Genomic DNA, 14477 nt, shown 5'->3' on the forward strand with positions numbered 1-14477 from the left:
TTATGTCCACTTGTTGGATTGCTCCCTTTATCATTTTGTAGTGTCCTTCTTCATCTTACATCAGAGCCTTTGTTTGAAAATCTATTTTGTCTGATATAGGTATTGCTACCTCAGTTGTTTTTTTCATTTCTAGTTTCATTAAATATCTTTTTCCAATTTTTTAACTTTTAGTCTGTGTGTGTCTTTCATTCTGAGGTGGATCTCTTGTACATAACATATAGATGGGTGTTATTTTTTTCTCTTGAGCTACTCCATGTGCTTTGATTGGAGTATTGAAGCTATTTATCTTTAAGGTGATTTTTGATAGGTGTATATTTATTGCCATTTTATTCTTTAAAATTGTATTCCTCTTTTTTTTCTTACTTTTTCTAAAAAAGCCCTTGTAACATTCCTTGTAATATAGGTTTTGTCATAATTAACATCTTTAGATTTTTCTTGTTGAAGAGCTTTTTATCTCCCCTTCAATTTTAAGTGATAATCTTGCTGGATAGAGTAGCCTTGGTTGTATGTCCATGCTATTCATCACTTTGAATGTTTCAAGCCAATTTTTTCTGGCCTAAAATGTTTCTTTTGAGAAATCAGATGAAAAGTCTTATGCAAGCAACCTTCTAGGTAACTGTCTTTCTCTTGCTACCTTAACCTTTCCCATTTTAATTATGATGTGTCTGGGTGTGGGCCCCTGTAGGTTCATCGAATTTGGGTCTCTATGCACTCCCTGGACTGGTATGTCATTTCCCTACTAAGAATCATAAGAAACTATTATGAACAATTATACACCAAACAATTGGATAAATTAGAAATACTGGATAAATTTCCAGAAACATGCAACCGACCAAACTGAATAATAAATACAAAATCTGAAAAAACTAATTTGAATTAGGAGATTTGAGTCAGTAATCAAAAACCCTCACGAAAAAGAAATTCCAGCACCAGAAACATTATTGGTATATATTACTAAACATTTAAGATTTAAGATCTCCCTGGCCAGTGTGTGTTGGTTGGATGTCAATCCCAGAAACCAAAGGGGTTATTGGTTTGATTACCAGTCAATGCACATATCTGGGCTGTGCGTTCGGTCCTTGCACAAGAGGGACCCAATCATTCTCTCTCCCATCAATGTTTCTCTCCCTCTCTTTCCCTGTCTCTCTAAAAAAAAAGTTGATGTCAGCTTTTCTCAGATTCTTCCAAAAATTTGAAGAGGAAGAAACACTTTATGTTCATTTTGCTAGTCCAGTATGACCATGATATCAAAGCTAGGCAAGGACACTATGTGAAAAGAAAGTTACAGACCAATAACCTTGATGAATCTAGATGCAAAAAATCCTCAACAAAATATTAGCAAGCCAAATTCAACAGCACACACCATGGCCAAATGAGATTCATCCCTGAAATGCAAGAATGGTTCAAGATATGCAAGTCAAAACCACAATAATATATTATTTTACACCTCTTAGAATGGTTATTATCAAAAAGACAAAAAACAACGACAAAAAAAAAAAAAACGTGTTGAGAAGGCTGTGGAGAAAAGAAAACCCTTTGTGCACTGTTGATTGGATGTATAATGGTATTGCCAATATGGAAAACAACAAGGAGGTTCCTCAATAAATAAAAATAGTACTATTATATGATCCAGCAATCCCATTTCTGGGTAAGTATCCTAAGGGAAAAAAAAAATCCCTATCTCAAAGAAGCATCTGTATTCTCATGTTGTTTGAAACATTATTCACAATAACCAAGATGTGAAAACAACTGAAGTATCTGTTACAGATACATAGATAAAGACAATGTAATCTGTATATACAATGGAATATTATTTAGCCTTAAAAAATAACTATTTGTGATAACATGGATGAACATAGAGGATATTACAAAGAAGACAAATACTGCATAATATCAGTTACATGTGGAATTTAATATATATAATATTATAAACTATCTTTGAACTTAGTTTGACATAATTTTACTAATTCCTTGAGGTATAAGATTAGGTTGTTTATTTGAGATCTTTCTTATTTTAAAATATAGGTATTTATTGCAATAAACTTAGTTTGACATAATTTTACTAATTCCTTGAGGTATAAGATTAGGTTGTTTATTTGAGATCTTTCTTATTTTAAAATATAGGTATTTATTGCAATAAACTTCCCTTTGAAACTGCTTCTGCTGTGTTCCATAATGTCTGATATATTGTGATTTAATTTTCTTTTTATTCAAGACTTTTTTAAATTTCCCTCTTAATTTCTCCTTTGACCCATTGGATGTTCAAGACTGTTAATTTTCACGTATCTGAATGTTTCAGTTTTCCCCTTGATATTGACTTCAAGTTTCATATCATTGTGGTCAGAAATTATGCTTGATATAATCTTATCCTCTTAAATTTGTTAATACTTTTTTTTAAAGACTAGAACAATCTGGGTATAAAGGATAGGATGATGAAGTGAGCAATGATTCTCCATGTCACCATCAAACCTAATGCTGTGTGTCTGCAAGAGAAGTACCAGCTGCATTTTCTTCCTAACTCAGAATGTAAGTCTGTATGGCCTCATTACCCTTAAACAGCCAATTAAAATAGTGTATTAAAAAAAGAAAAACATCTGTTCTTCTAAGGGAAGCAGAAATAGATGTCTGCCAAAGTTCTAATATAGGAGTTGAATTATTTAAAATATTGGTTAATAAATGTGTAACATTTGATTGTATATTATTACTTATATTTAATCCCGCAATGCTTGCTCTAAAACCTGGTTGTGGAATATTTTCTATAGTACCGCATGATTATTCACTGTAGTCTTGGCATTTGCAGCACATTTTGTTCACTTCACTCTAATTTTTACTTTATAGTCCATCAAAACTTATTTTTAAAAAGATTTAGTTCTTCATTCAACCAAGCCTCAATCTTCATCTATCTATCTTTCATCTAACATATATCTACATTTACTTTTTCTATTCTATTCTATTCTATAGAAACTAAATATCACTTATTTTCTTTCTGGAATCCAGTCATATAGATTTAACTGGAATGGTGAATTAAGTATTTGTAAAGAAGTTTATATCTAAACAAATTAGAGACAGGGGAATATTTTGCTGGTGAATAATTCTGCATATTTAAAATATATGCTCTAAAAATACATAAAACAATTCTAACTCAATTTGCTTTTAGATATGGCTTGCACATTGATGTATATATGTGTATGTGCACATGCATGTGTAATTGTTCCCCTGTCTAAACTAACATATACAAGCAAATATAAATAAATACATTGGAATTAAAGCAATCCAGCTTTGTTTTATTTCCCCCAATGAAAAGTTGAGTTCTAGATTTTATAAGTATCTAAAATGTTCTCCTCGCTTAAAGACATAAAAATAATTGAAGTGAATTCAAAGTTTATTTTAGAATAAAAATGAACAGTATTAAACTAGTAATGAAAAAGTCCAGCTAATTTTAAGCATGTGAGGTAGTTTTAGAAATCTTGTGCAATATATTCTACAAACCCACAGTAACCTGCATGAAATGCATCCTAGTGACACTCATATGAAGAGATTAAATTTCCTATCATCAAGTTGATTCCCCTTATTTTGAAGTAAATATTCAGACTATTTATTTATTCTGTTTTGGCAAATAATTGCAGAAATCGTACATAGTTTTTTATCCAGAAGACCTTTTTTCATTCCTGCAAATAGCCTCATCTCTGGATTTTATTTTGAATATGACATTAATTTGATCACATTTATAGTTAGACACTTTCTTCGGAGGAAGCTAAACTCTCTTCACTAAGATGGTCCCATTTGGGCTCAGGGAAGTCACTTGTATATGTGGACTCATGAATATACTCACTTGTCTAGGAAATCCTCCCACAATCTTCACATAATTCGTGTTTGACAAATTAGTAAACAATGGGTTTATGGGAGTTACCAAATCTTCTAATAATTTAATTTACTTATGATTCTGGGGTTAATTTTTAAAACATTTTACCAAGGAGAAATTTTAATTTTTAAAATTTTGCTCCTAACAAGGTCATTATCTTTCCAATTCTAAAAAATACCTATCTTGTTCTCTGATTTCTCTTGCACGTCTTTTACACAATAGTTCCTCCCTCTTCTCGGGCACTTTATTGACTCCTTTTTTTGTGTGGCTCTAGCTACTGATAGGTTTGTTTTCACTGACCCCTGCAGTCACAACATTTAAGAAAAGCTGCCCTCTTCAAAATATCTGCCACCTGCTACTCAGGGAAATACTATTTCCCATTTGTACCTATTGTAATTCTTTGTACTAGCCTCCATTTACCTGTCACAGAGCCACAATCAAGGGTTACATCTCCACTGGCTTTTGGCAAGAAAAAAACTACACTTAAAAATATTTTATTACATTATGTTAAAACCTATTTAAAAATATTTATTTACAATAAAAAGTAATATGAATCAATAATACTCTTTACACCTTCAGAAACTTCCCCTTATTTATGGTATTTTAAGATCACCATTCATCAATTTTATGGAGAAAATATTGTATTAATATTGGTTTTGAGATAGCATTTTGTTAAATCTAGTGTTTATATTATTATTGGGCATAAAAATATGTGCTCTTATTGGTCACTTTATAATTATCTATGTATTTAATTTTACTTGTACTAGTACTCATTTAAAATCAGGCGTCTGACACTGACAATGCAGTGATCACCAAGAAACATGTAGTCTCGAGCTTTATTAAGCACAAACAAGAACTTTGTTTAGCAGAGACAGTGCTCTATTTTCACCAGTCCCATGGTTTTCCTCCTGACACACAAGAAGACTACATTTACCAGCTCCTCTGAATCTGTCTTAGGGTCATGTGATGGAGTTGTGTCCAAAGTTGTCCTAGTCAAATAATGTATATCACGACCAAACCCATCCAATGAATACCTTGCTTGATATTTGACATTCTATCATCTCATCAACAAAGGTCTTGAAAGCTCCATGATGAAGATGACAGCATTGTAAGATAGAAGCAACCTGGAACCCTGATTCTCAAATTGTAAAAGAGCTTCTGGACACACAATGTGATGCCAACAGAGAAAAATAAAATATTAAATATGGTAAGCCTTTGAGATTAGTGGTTGCTTGCTACATTAGTTAGCACATATTGACTAATGCAAATAGTTATAAGAACACAACAAGCCTTCCTTTAAAACATAGTAAAATCTAAATTTCGGAGGCTATTATCAACACAAGTAAGATATTTTGCATAAAGAAAAAATGAGTACATGAATTGCCATGACCTCTTTAGGCAGCCCGTTTTGAACAATGTGCATTTCATGTTTATATTTACTTGGCTTTTATTCCAGTGAGAAATAAGATGGTACATCTGATCTGGATGGCCACTTGGGAAGCATACTCTCCCCAAAGATGTGTACTCTGGGAATACAAAAATGATGATAGAAACTGACTGTGAATGTATGTCAGTGGGCCCTTTCTATGCGTAAGCACAATATTCTAAGTGTACAGATGGAACGAATATATAAATATGAAAAAAGTTTCCTTAAGAGTATTTTTTGCAACATAGCATAAATTTGTACCCTAAATATACACTTGTAAAACATTCATTTTGAGAGAAAGAAAATTAATGTTTATGCATTTGTACATATAACTTTGTAATATATATAGTATAATATCATTTATATACATAATGAAATGTAATTCTCAAAGAACCTTACAATTTATTATTCCCATTGAGGAGAAAACAATAAGTCAGAAAATACATAATTTACTCAAGAGTTAAAACCAAATTGGTCTAAATTTCAATCTCATGGATTTCTAATTATACCATTATTCCTTCTTTGTATTTAGCAACCTAAGAAATTCACTAACTTGTGAGACCATTTTAACTACACATGTGGATGCAATGCCACTACCTTTATTTTATAGTCTGTTCATTGACATCTTTTTTCATTTTAGATAGTGAGATTGAGGGTAGAAGAGATAAATTCCATTTAAATATTTTTAAAAATAATGAATTAATTAATAGTTACTGATATTCTCTTTAATTTTTTTACCAGTCATAACCATAACAATAAAAATTAACATTTGATTCTGCTAATTGATGTGAGAATTTCAATTTCAACATATGGCTTTTTTGTCATGTACTGCCTGCATGATTATTTTGAACAAAGAAAATTATTTTATTTCCCAGTTACAGATATACCACAGATACCCTGCATTGCTTTATTGTTGCTATTGTTGTAATGAAATTTCCCCTGGTCTTTTCAAGCTTCTAGTTCTTCAATCACATACATAGTTGTTTTTTATTTGAAAATATGTGATTCCATGCATTACAGGAAGCCAATGCCCACTTTCTTAAAAATAACAGATAATGGTGAGAACCTGAAAAAACAGAGCCCCAGATCTTCATTTTAACTGGTTCATAATTATCTCCCATGATGCTTTAGTCAGAGTAGGAAACAAGTAGGATGAGTGGATTTATTTGAGAATTTTTTTCACTACAAATGCACTCTTTTATAAATATGAAGAAACAAATAAATTGAGTGAATAGCTAAATGTGTGTAGGAAGAGGAAAAAAAAATTAGAAACAACACACCTACAGAATCCTTCAACCGAGTAAATCCCTGGAGAAATGTTGGCTGATCATGCATTTCCTTGTACCTTTGAACAAAGGACATCTCTATAAAACACATTCATACATCGAGCTATGCTCTTCTTTCTGTATGCAATATTTGTCTCATTGATGTTAAATTTAAAACTTCGATTGTATTTTATAATGTCAATTTAAATATTATATTATTTTGTGTATTTGCAAGGTTTGATATAATAGCAGAGCTTTTCTTTACCTATATACCTCCTTGTCAAAAGCAGATATTTATAGAATGACATGGTTGAAGGTGACAGCTTTTATACTCTTGAAAATTTGGTGGTGTTTCTTATGGAAATGACAAGGAATGAAGGCTTAGCAAGCCAATAATGCTTATTCAAAAGGAAAACAGAGCTCTCCTGGTGTGAGAATTATCTTTAAAGTCTCTAAGTGAGTTGATATCAGAACCACACTGTCACAGGAGAGCAATGTTGGACCACACTATTCTGTTCAAAAAACTTGAATAACTTGCAGAGTGAAGTTCTAGCTTCTTAATATGTCATTCGTATTCATTCAAGGTATAGTCTCTAGCAGCTTCTCCATAGTCAGCCCTTACATTCATCCATTTATTACTTGTTTCTGGTGATGTAGTGGAAATACATGGCAATCCATAAACCCAATGCACCGTTGAAATACACTGTGCCAAATTGTAATCTAAAATGCACGCTCTTAGTCTCATCTCTTAGCTCAAATCTGAAATAGACCAAGTGATGCTAGTGTGGAATAGTAATTTTCTTAGTTGAAAAGAGAGTGAATATGGCCAGCTGCTCTTATCTCGTTTTAAAAATGCAGCACATAAATTTCAATTCTTTATAAAATAAAGGATATATAATATAAATAAAAAAACTAATATTTGAAGACTAACCACTAATCATTAGGTTTCCCTTATATTAGTTGTTTTTCAAAAGAATAATTTCTGTATATATCCTATGAAATAAAAATTCAGTGTATGCTTAACTTCATAAATTTTTATTTTTGGAATTAAAATTCTAATAATTATATTATTTTCATCTTAGAATGTTTGATAGAAAACTCTCATATAATACCTGTTTAATATTTTGCTACTAATTACTCTCTAGGAAATTCTTTTCCTAGTGCCTTCTTATACCTTGAAATATTTAAAACACCTTGTTAGTGTTGGTAGATTTAGAAAATAATGATACAGGACACCTAGTTTTATTTGAACTTCGCATAAACCACAAATCAAATTTTTTTTTCAGATTTAATGTGTTTTATTGATTAAAATATTACATTTGTGCCAATTTCCCTTCCCTCTGCTCCCCTCCACCCGGTGGCCCCCCTCCCTCCAGTTGTCCCCCCCCCTTTTAGATTATGTCCATTAGTTGTGCATACAGTTCCTCCCAACCTCTCTCCGTCTATTCCATTCCCTCCTACCATAATCCCCAATTCCTATATCATCTCCCTCCCTCTCCCCACTCCCCCTCCCTGTTGACCTCCCCCCAATATGCTTCCCGTACCCACAGTTCCTTTTCCACTCTCGTTGCCTGTTTAGTTTGCCTTTGTTTCATCTCCCTAGCTTCTGTTTTTTAAACCAGTCCCTTTAACATCTCATATAACAGTGGTTTGGATCTAATGAACTCTTTCAGTTTTATTTTGTCCTGGAAACACTTTCTCTGTCCTTCTATTCTGAATGACAATTTCGCTGGATAGAGTATTCGTGGTTGTAGGTTTTGGATTTTCATTACTTTGAATATTTCTTGCCAGTCCCTTCTTGCCTGTAGGGTCTTCCTTGAGAAGTCAGCTGATAGTCTAATTGGGACCCCTTTGTACATAATTCTTTTCTTCTCTCTTGCTGCTTTTAAGATTCTCTCTTTATCTTTAATTTTTGACATTTTGATTATAATGTGTCTTGGAGTGGTTCTCCCTGGGTCCAGTCTCTTGGGAACTCTCCTTGCTTCCTGGACCTGCAAGTCTATTCCCTTCCCCAAGTCTGGGAAGTTCTCCTTTATTATATTTTCACTCAATTTTTCAAGTTCTAGTTCATCTTCCTCACTCTCTGGCAAACCAATGATTCTTATGTTGGGCCTTTTATAGCTGTCCCAGAGGTTTCTGATCCTCTCATTGTTGCTTCCCATTTCCTCTCTCTGCATTGGTTGACTGCTTGTTCCTTCTCCATATTCCAGTTTGTTGAAATGAACTCTGGATTTTTTTTCCTCACCATCTGTCTCGTATGTGGTTTTGTTCCTTTCATTATGAATGTTTTTCGCTTCTTTCTTATCTTTTTCCTGCTCTTTTGTGAATTCTGTAAGCCACCTGATAACAATGGCCCAGAACTGAGCCTCTGACAGGTTTCTTATCTGTTCATCTGTCAGGTTCTCTATCTGTTGCCTGGTGAGCTGCGCTACCGGGATTTCTATAGTTGTCTGCCTCATTTTGACAGATGCGTTTTGTTTTCTTGGGCCGGCTGTAAGGGGCAGTGCCTGTGTATGCGTCACAACTCAGGCCCTACCCAAATATTTTCTGTGCAAGGTACAAGCACAGGTCAGTCCTGACAACAGTACACTTCCCTGCTGCCCTCACTTTCTTTTAGACTGGGGATTGCAAAGTGGTATCAATAGCCCACGTGCCTCCTGCAGACATGTTCTGTTTGATGTGCACAATGTTTTAAAATCAGAATGACTTCATACGAAATTCTAGGCTTCACCTTTTCTTAAAAATTAGGATAGCTTAAAAATACGGAGGTCATACTCCCACGTACCAACAATAACTTAGAACTAAAATTAGGTGGCATGCACCTTCTAAATGGATGTGGTTTCCAAACGTTCCTTCTTATCTTAACTCTGGCCTGCCTTAGTCTTTACATTATCTGCCTGGCTTCTGTTTGCACTGAAATTCTGGCTCTGACTCCAGGGCTTCTTGCTATCTTTTCTGCTTATCTCATTTTTTTTTTTTAATATATAGAGGACTGGATTTAGAGTAGGATAACCTGGATAGGCATCTTAGATATACCATTTTGTGAGTCTGTGCAAGTCATTGGATATCTCCAGTTTCTCTGTCCATGAAATGATCCTAAAATGGCCTAATGCAAAAGATTAGCCATTGTAATGCATGAAAAACAGGCCTTAGTTCAGGTCCTTACTTTTTCCCCACAGGACCATTTTGTCAGTCTCCACCTCAGTCATCCTGCCTCCAGTCTCTTAACCCCACCATTCTATAATTTTTAATGTCTCATTTACTCAAAAACATATTAGTACTTACTCTGTGCCTGGCACTAGGCTAGGAATTCATTGGTCACTGAGTAAAAACTCAATCCTTAACCTCATGAAAATTACAGTTCTAATGGGAGAGGCAGACATAAATCAAATAATCACACAAATAAATGTAAATTGTCATTGGGACTGAAACCAGAAAAGCTGGTGTTTGTTCTGCCTGTCATTTACCAGACCCAATAAGCAGAGACAGGGATTGAATCATTATGGGCGCTTTATTCATATGGTTGGTGATCTGAGAAGACAGCGGGTTTGTACACTAACAGACCATCTTAAATTCCATTATAAATGGATTCTTTTTATAAGGACAAGAAAAGTGTAGGTAAGGGTTTTGGAATTCAAGGAAATAGTTAATCAGATAAAAGCTGCAGCATTCTTTCATCTGGGTCCTGGGTGGTGGTCTTTGTGTCCTGGGTGCTGGTCACCCTGGAGTACAGTGGCTCAGATGCCATCTTGATTGCTTGCAGTCCTCCCGAGGCACAGAGGTGGAACTGCTTATGGTCTCCTGGAGGCAAGGTGGGTCATACCTCCAGTTCCTGAAACAATAGCTTTTTATGTACATTGATTACTAAGCTTCTAGCTGTTACCTGAAACTAAAATGTCCAACATTTGTGTCCCCCATCAATCCCACACTGAGTTCAAGTGCCTTTTCAACAACCAAGAGTAGGTGACCTTTGAGAGTGTCTACAGAAATATCTTGCCTTGGCTTTAGCTGATTTCCTAGGGAAGTCGTGTGTAGGGGTTAAATGACCCTAGATTATATTAAATTAACAGCTAAAGGTTTCATATCATGAAAGTATTATAAATTAAAACCCCCACACTGTGTGTGGTATAGGATGAGAGTTTTTATTTTCATAGGTGACCTTTTTTTACCTTTCTCAAAATCCCAAGTAGATGCTATGTTTATGCAGGGAGTTCAATTCCATTCTTTCCCTCAAAAAACAAACAAACAAACAAACAAAAATACATGTTTTTGTTTCTCTTCTGTGGGTATTAGAAACCATAAAGCCACCTGAAACTTCTGTGGCTTCCTCCTGGTATCAGCTCATATTTATTTCTCTGACTTGATTTCATGACATTCTTGGCACCTGAGGATCCTTTTTTTTTTTTTTAATCTAATTTGGTTATGTGGAAAATTTTTTTTTAAACTGGATCTAGCCTTTCTGTTTGGCAAGGGGTCTGTTAGGGTTGGCTTAGTGGGCTGAGTGGTCAGAAGTAGTCTGGTAAATTTTTTATACATATTATTAGAATTATTTTGTAATGAAGTATGGCATACTGTTCTGTCATTCGACATAAGAATATACTTCTTGTCATAAGAGATGAAAATCTCGCAGGCTGGTTGTCCTCTGGCATTGAGGTTCAAGCTCATAGTATATAAAAGTGTATATATAATCTAGGTCCTGAGCTTGGATTCCAGTACAAGAGGGCAGCTGGTTTACAGTAACCCAAGAAGGACATCTCTGGTCCCCACCCCTTACCACAGTGCCTGCCACCCAACAGCTGCTAAATAAAAATCTGTATAGTTGAAAAGGATTGAATTATAATTGGAGAAGATAGGAATTCTTGTCATATCCTTCATGGTGGAATAAAAACCCTGGGATTAGGACAGAGAATTGATATTATGATTTTTTTTAAGACCCGGAATAATTTGTAGTCTCAGTGGAACATCCATCCTACTGTTCTATGGCCTTTCATCTGTTCATAAAATATAGATGATGACAATGCTTTCTGAAGTTCTTAAAGTCTTTTTAGATGATTCATTTTCATTCAAATATCATATACTGATTACTTACTATGTGCCAAGTAGTTTTGCTAGCTTCTGTGTGGTGTAAAGTGGTGACTAAGACTCAGGCTGTACCCTCAGCTACTTGATAGTTTAATGTTAAGGGGTGGGGACAAAAGTATCTAATTAACTACAGTAAAAATAGCTTCTCCTTACCAAATGCTTTCAAAGTGCCAGGCACTACACTAAGAATTTTACATGGATTAGCTCATTTAAGCCTATGTAGTGAGAATTGTTATTCTGTCCATTTTATCAATGAAGGAACTGAAGCACAGAAAGGTTAAGAAACATACACAAGGTCACACAGCAAGAAAGACAGAGCCAGGATTGGAACTCAATCATTCTGATTTCAAACCACAAGAATTCAAATATTCTCCTGTATGAAGGACCAAATAATCCTTTAGGGAAGGTGATATGTTCCATAACAGATTTTCAAGCTCAGACTGGGAGCACAAAGAAAGCATTCAGGAAAACCTTTACAGCGAAATGTCTTTTCCAGGGTCTTGATGAAGGAGTGGTATTTTGACAGATGGTGATGAGTGAAGAGGTGTTTAGAGGTTGGAAATTATCTGAGCAAAGGCAGAGGGCAGAGGAAGCTACCTTGGGATGCTTGGGAAACTGCAAACACACAATCCAATGTGACCAAGTGCAGTTTGCTCGTGTGAGATAAGGCAGGAAAGGAGAGGTAGTTAGGACTTCAAGTTCAGACAAAGGACTTGGAGCAGGAAGTGGGAAAGGGTTGTGTGTGGCATTTTTCTAATTATTGGTCATAAATAACAGTAAAGCCTGTGAACAACTGAAGCCTCTGGAATTGATTTGGTCTATTCTATTTAGGAGGGATAGTGGGAGAAATCTATCTCTTAGGGGAAATTAAATGACTTTAGAGGTTATTAATGTGCTCTGGGATTCAAAGGCAAGACTCCTTAACTGGGGATTCTGGACCAGTGGATGGACTTCAGAGGCCCTAGAATTTAGGGAAATTATGGGCACATATGTGATTCTTGTCTAGACAGATGGTCCATAAGATGCGTTACTTTCTCTAAGCATTCATTGTCTAATAACATTGCATACCACTGCTCTAAGAAGAAAAAGTCAGCAATGATCTCACTGGAGCCTTGCCTGGAGCCAGGAACTGGAACCAGGTGACTGTCTTGAAGGTTTGAGATTCTGCAGGAGCCAAAACTGAGTTTGTGTTCCCCGCTGACAAGTAAACTGTCCACAGAAATGCCATCATTGTGCATCAGCAGAAGCCTGCCTTGTGTCAGTCTCCAACCCAGAATTGCAGGTTATTGTGGTCAGCAGTCTCTACCGGAAAGGTATTGTTAGGTAAGAAATCTCAGTGTAAAAGTGTCAGTAGGAACTGTGTCACTTTTGAATTCTGTTGCTAATGGTTTACAAGAGTAACAGGAAGTTGCAAGCAGATGACAGCTGTTTGGAAGGAATTCTTCCATTGTGCTTTTAACCCAACCCACCGGAGTCACCCAGCAGCAAAACTGGCTTGACAGTGAGGTAACTCGTGGGCAAGGCCTATGAGAAAACCCTTCATTTCCTTCTGTTTGTCAAGTCATTTCAAGGCCTGCCCAGCCGGCTCTGTCATCAATGACACTGGCTGGGGTGACTGAGGGTGTGAAGGCAAAATGCCAGTGTGGAAATGAGGTTTCCAGGCAAATCCTTTGATTTGCAGAAATAATTGTGGAAGCTAGTTTGGTCATTAGGGTGTGTTTTATATGATACTTTTTGATAAAGAGAAACAAAGTCGTGTGTGGATTAGGATCAGGGCCATCTGCAGGTAACAGAAAACTGAAGACAACAGTGGCCTAATCATGATAGAAATTTATATCTCCCTCGTGAAATCAAGTCTGGATTTGGGCGACGTGGAACTGGTTTGGCAACCTCATGATAAGTGGGGTCCCACGCACCCTCTCTAGTTTGTTCCCACACCAAATCTATTCATGATCCAAGGTGGCTCTTCAACCTCTCCACCCTGGAGGAAAGAAGAAGAGGGGAGGAAAAGAACCCCTTTCCTGTAAGGACACTTCATCAGAAGTTCCATATTGTAGTTCTGTTTACATTCCATTGTCCAGAACAAATTGGCTACAGATGGTGTTGAAGATGGATGGAATGTAGTCATCAATATTCACCCAAGTGTCCAGCAGAATATTGGGGATTTTATTACACATTCACACATTCACACAATTGGGTATCTCTGTACACTGTGTCCTCAGTAAAGATGGAATGTGTTGATGTTGTTTTTATATTATAAATTTTATGTTATTAAGTATGCTATTACAGTTGTCCCAATTTTCCCCCTTTGCCCCTTCCACTGAATACCTCCCACTCCTTCAGGCAATCCCACACCATTGTTCATGCCCATGGGTCATGCATATAAGTTCTTTGGCTTCTCCATTTCCTATGCTGTACTTTACATCCCCGTGGCTGTTCTGTAACTGCCTATATGTACTTCTTAATCCCCTTACCTCTTCACCCATTCTCCCAAACACCATTCCCATCTGGCAATCCTCAAAATTCTCTCCATATTCATGATTCTATCTCTGTGCTTCTTGTTTGCTTAGTTTGTTTTTTTAGATTCAATTGTTGATAGACATGTATTTTTTTGTCATTTTATTGTCATTTTATTGTTCATAGTTTTGATCTTCTCTTTCTTAAATAATTCCCTATATCATTTTACATAATAATGGTTTGGTGATGATAAACTTCTTTAGTGTTTTCTTGTCTGGGAAGCTCTTTATCTGCCCTTCCATTCTAAATGATAGCTTTGCTGGGTTGAGCAATGTTGGCTGCAGTTTCTCGCTTTTCATGACTTTGAATATTTCTTGCCAATCCC

Source organism: Furipterus horrens, unplaced genomic scaffold (genome assembly GCF_987537825.1).
Source record: "Furipterus horrens unplaced genomic scaffold, mFurHor1.1.pri manual_scaffold_4, whole genome shotgun sequence".
In the NCBI taxonomy this organism is placed as follows: Eukaryota; Metazoa; Chordata; class Mammalia; order Chiroptera; family Furipteridae; genus Furipterus; species Furipterus horrens.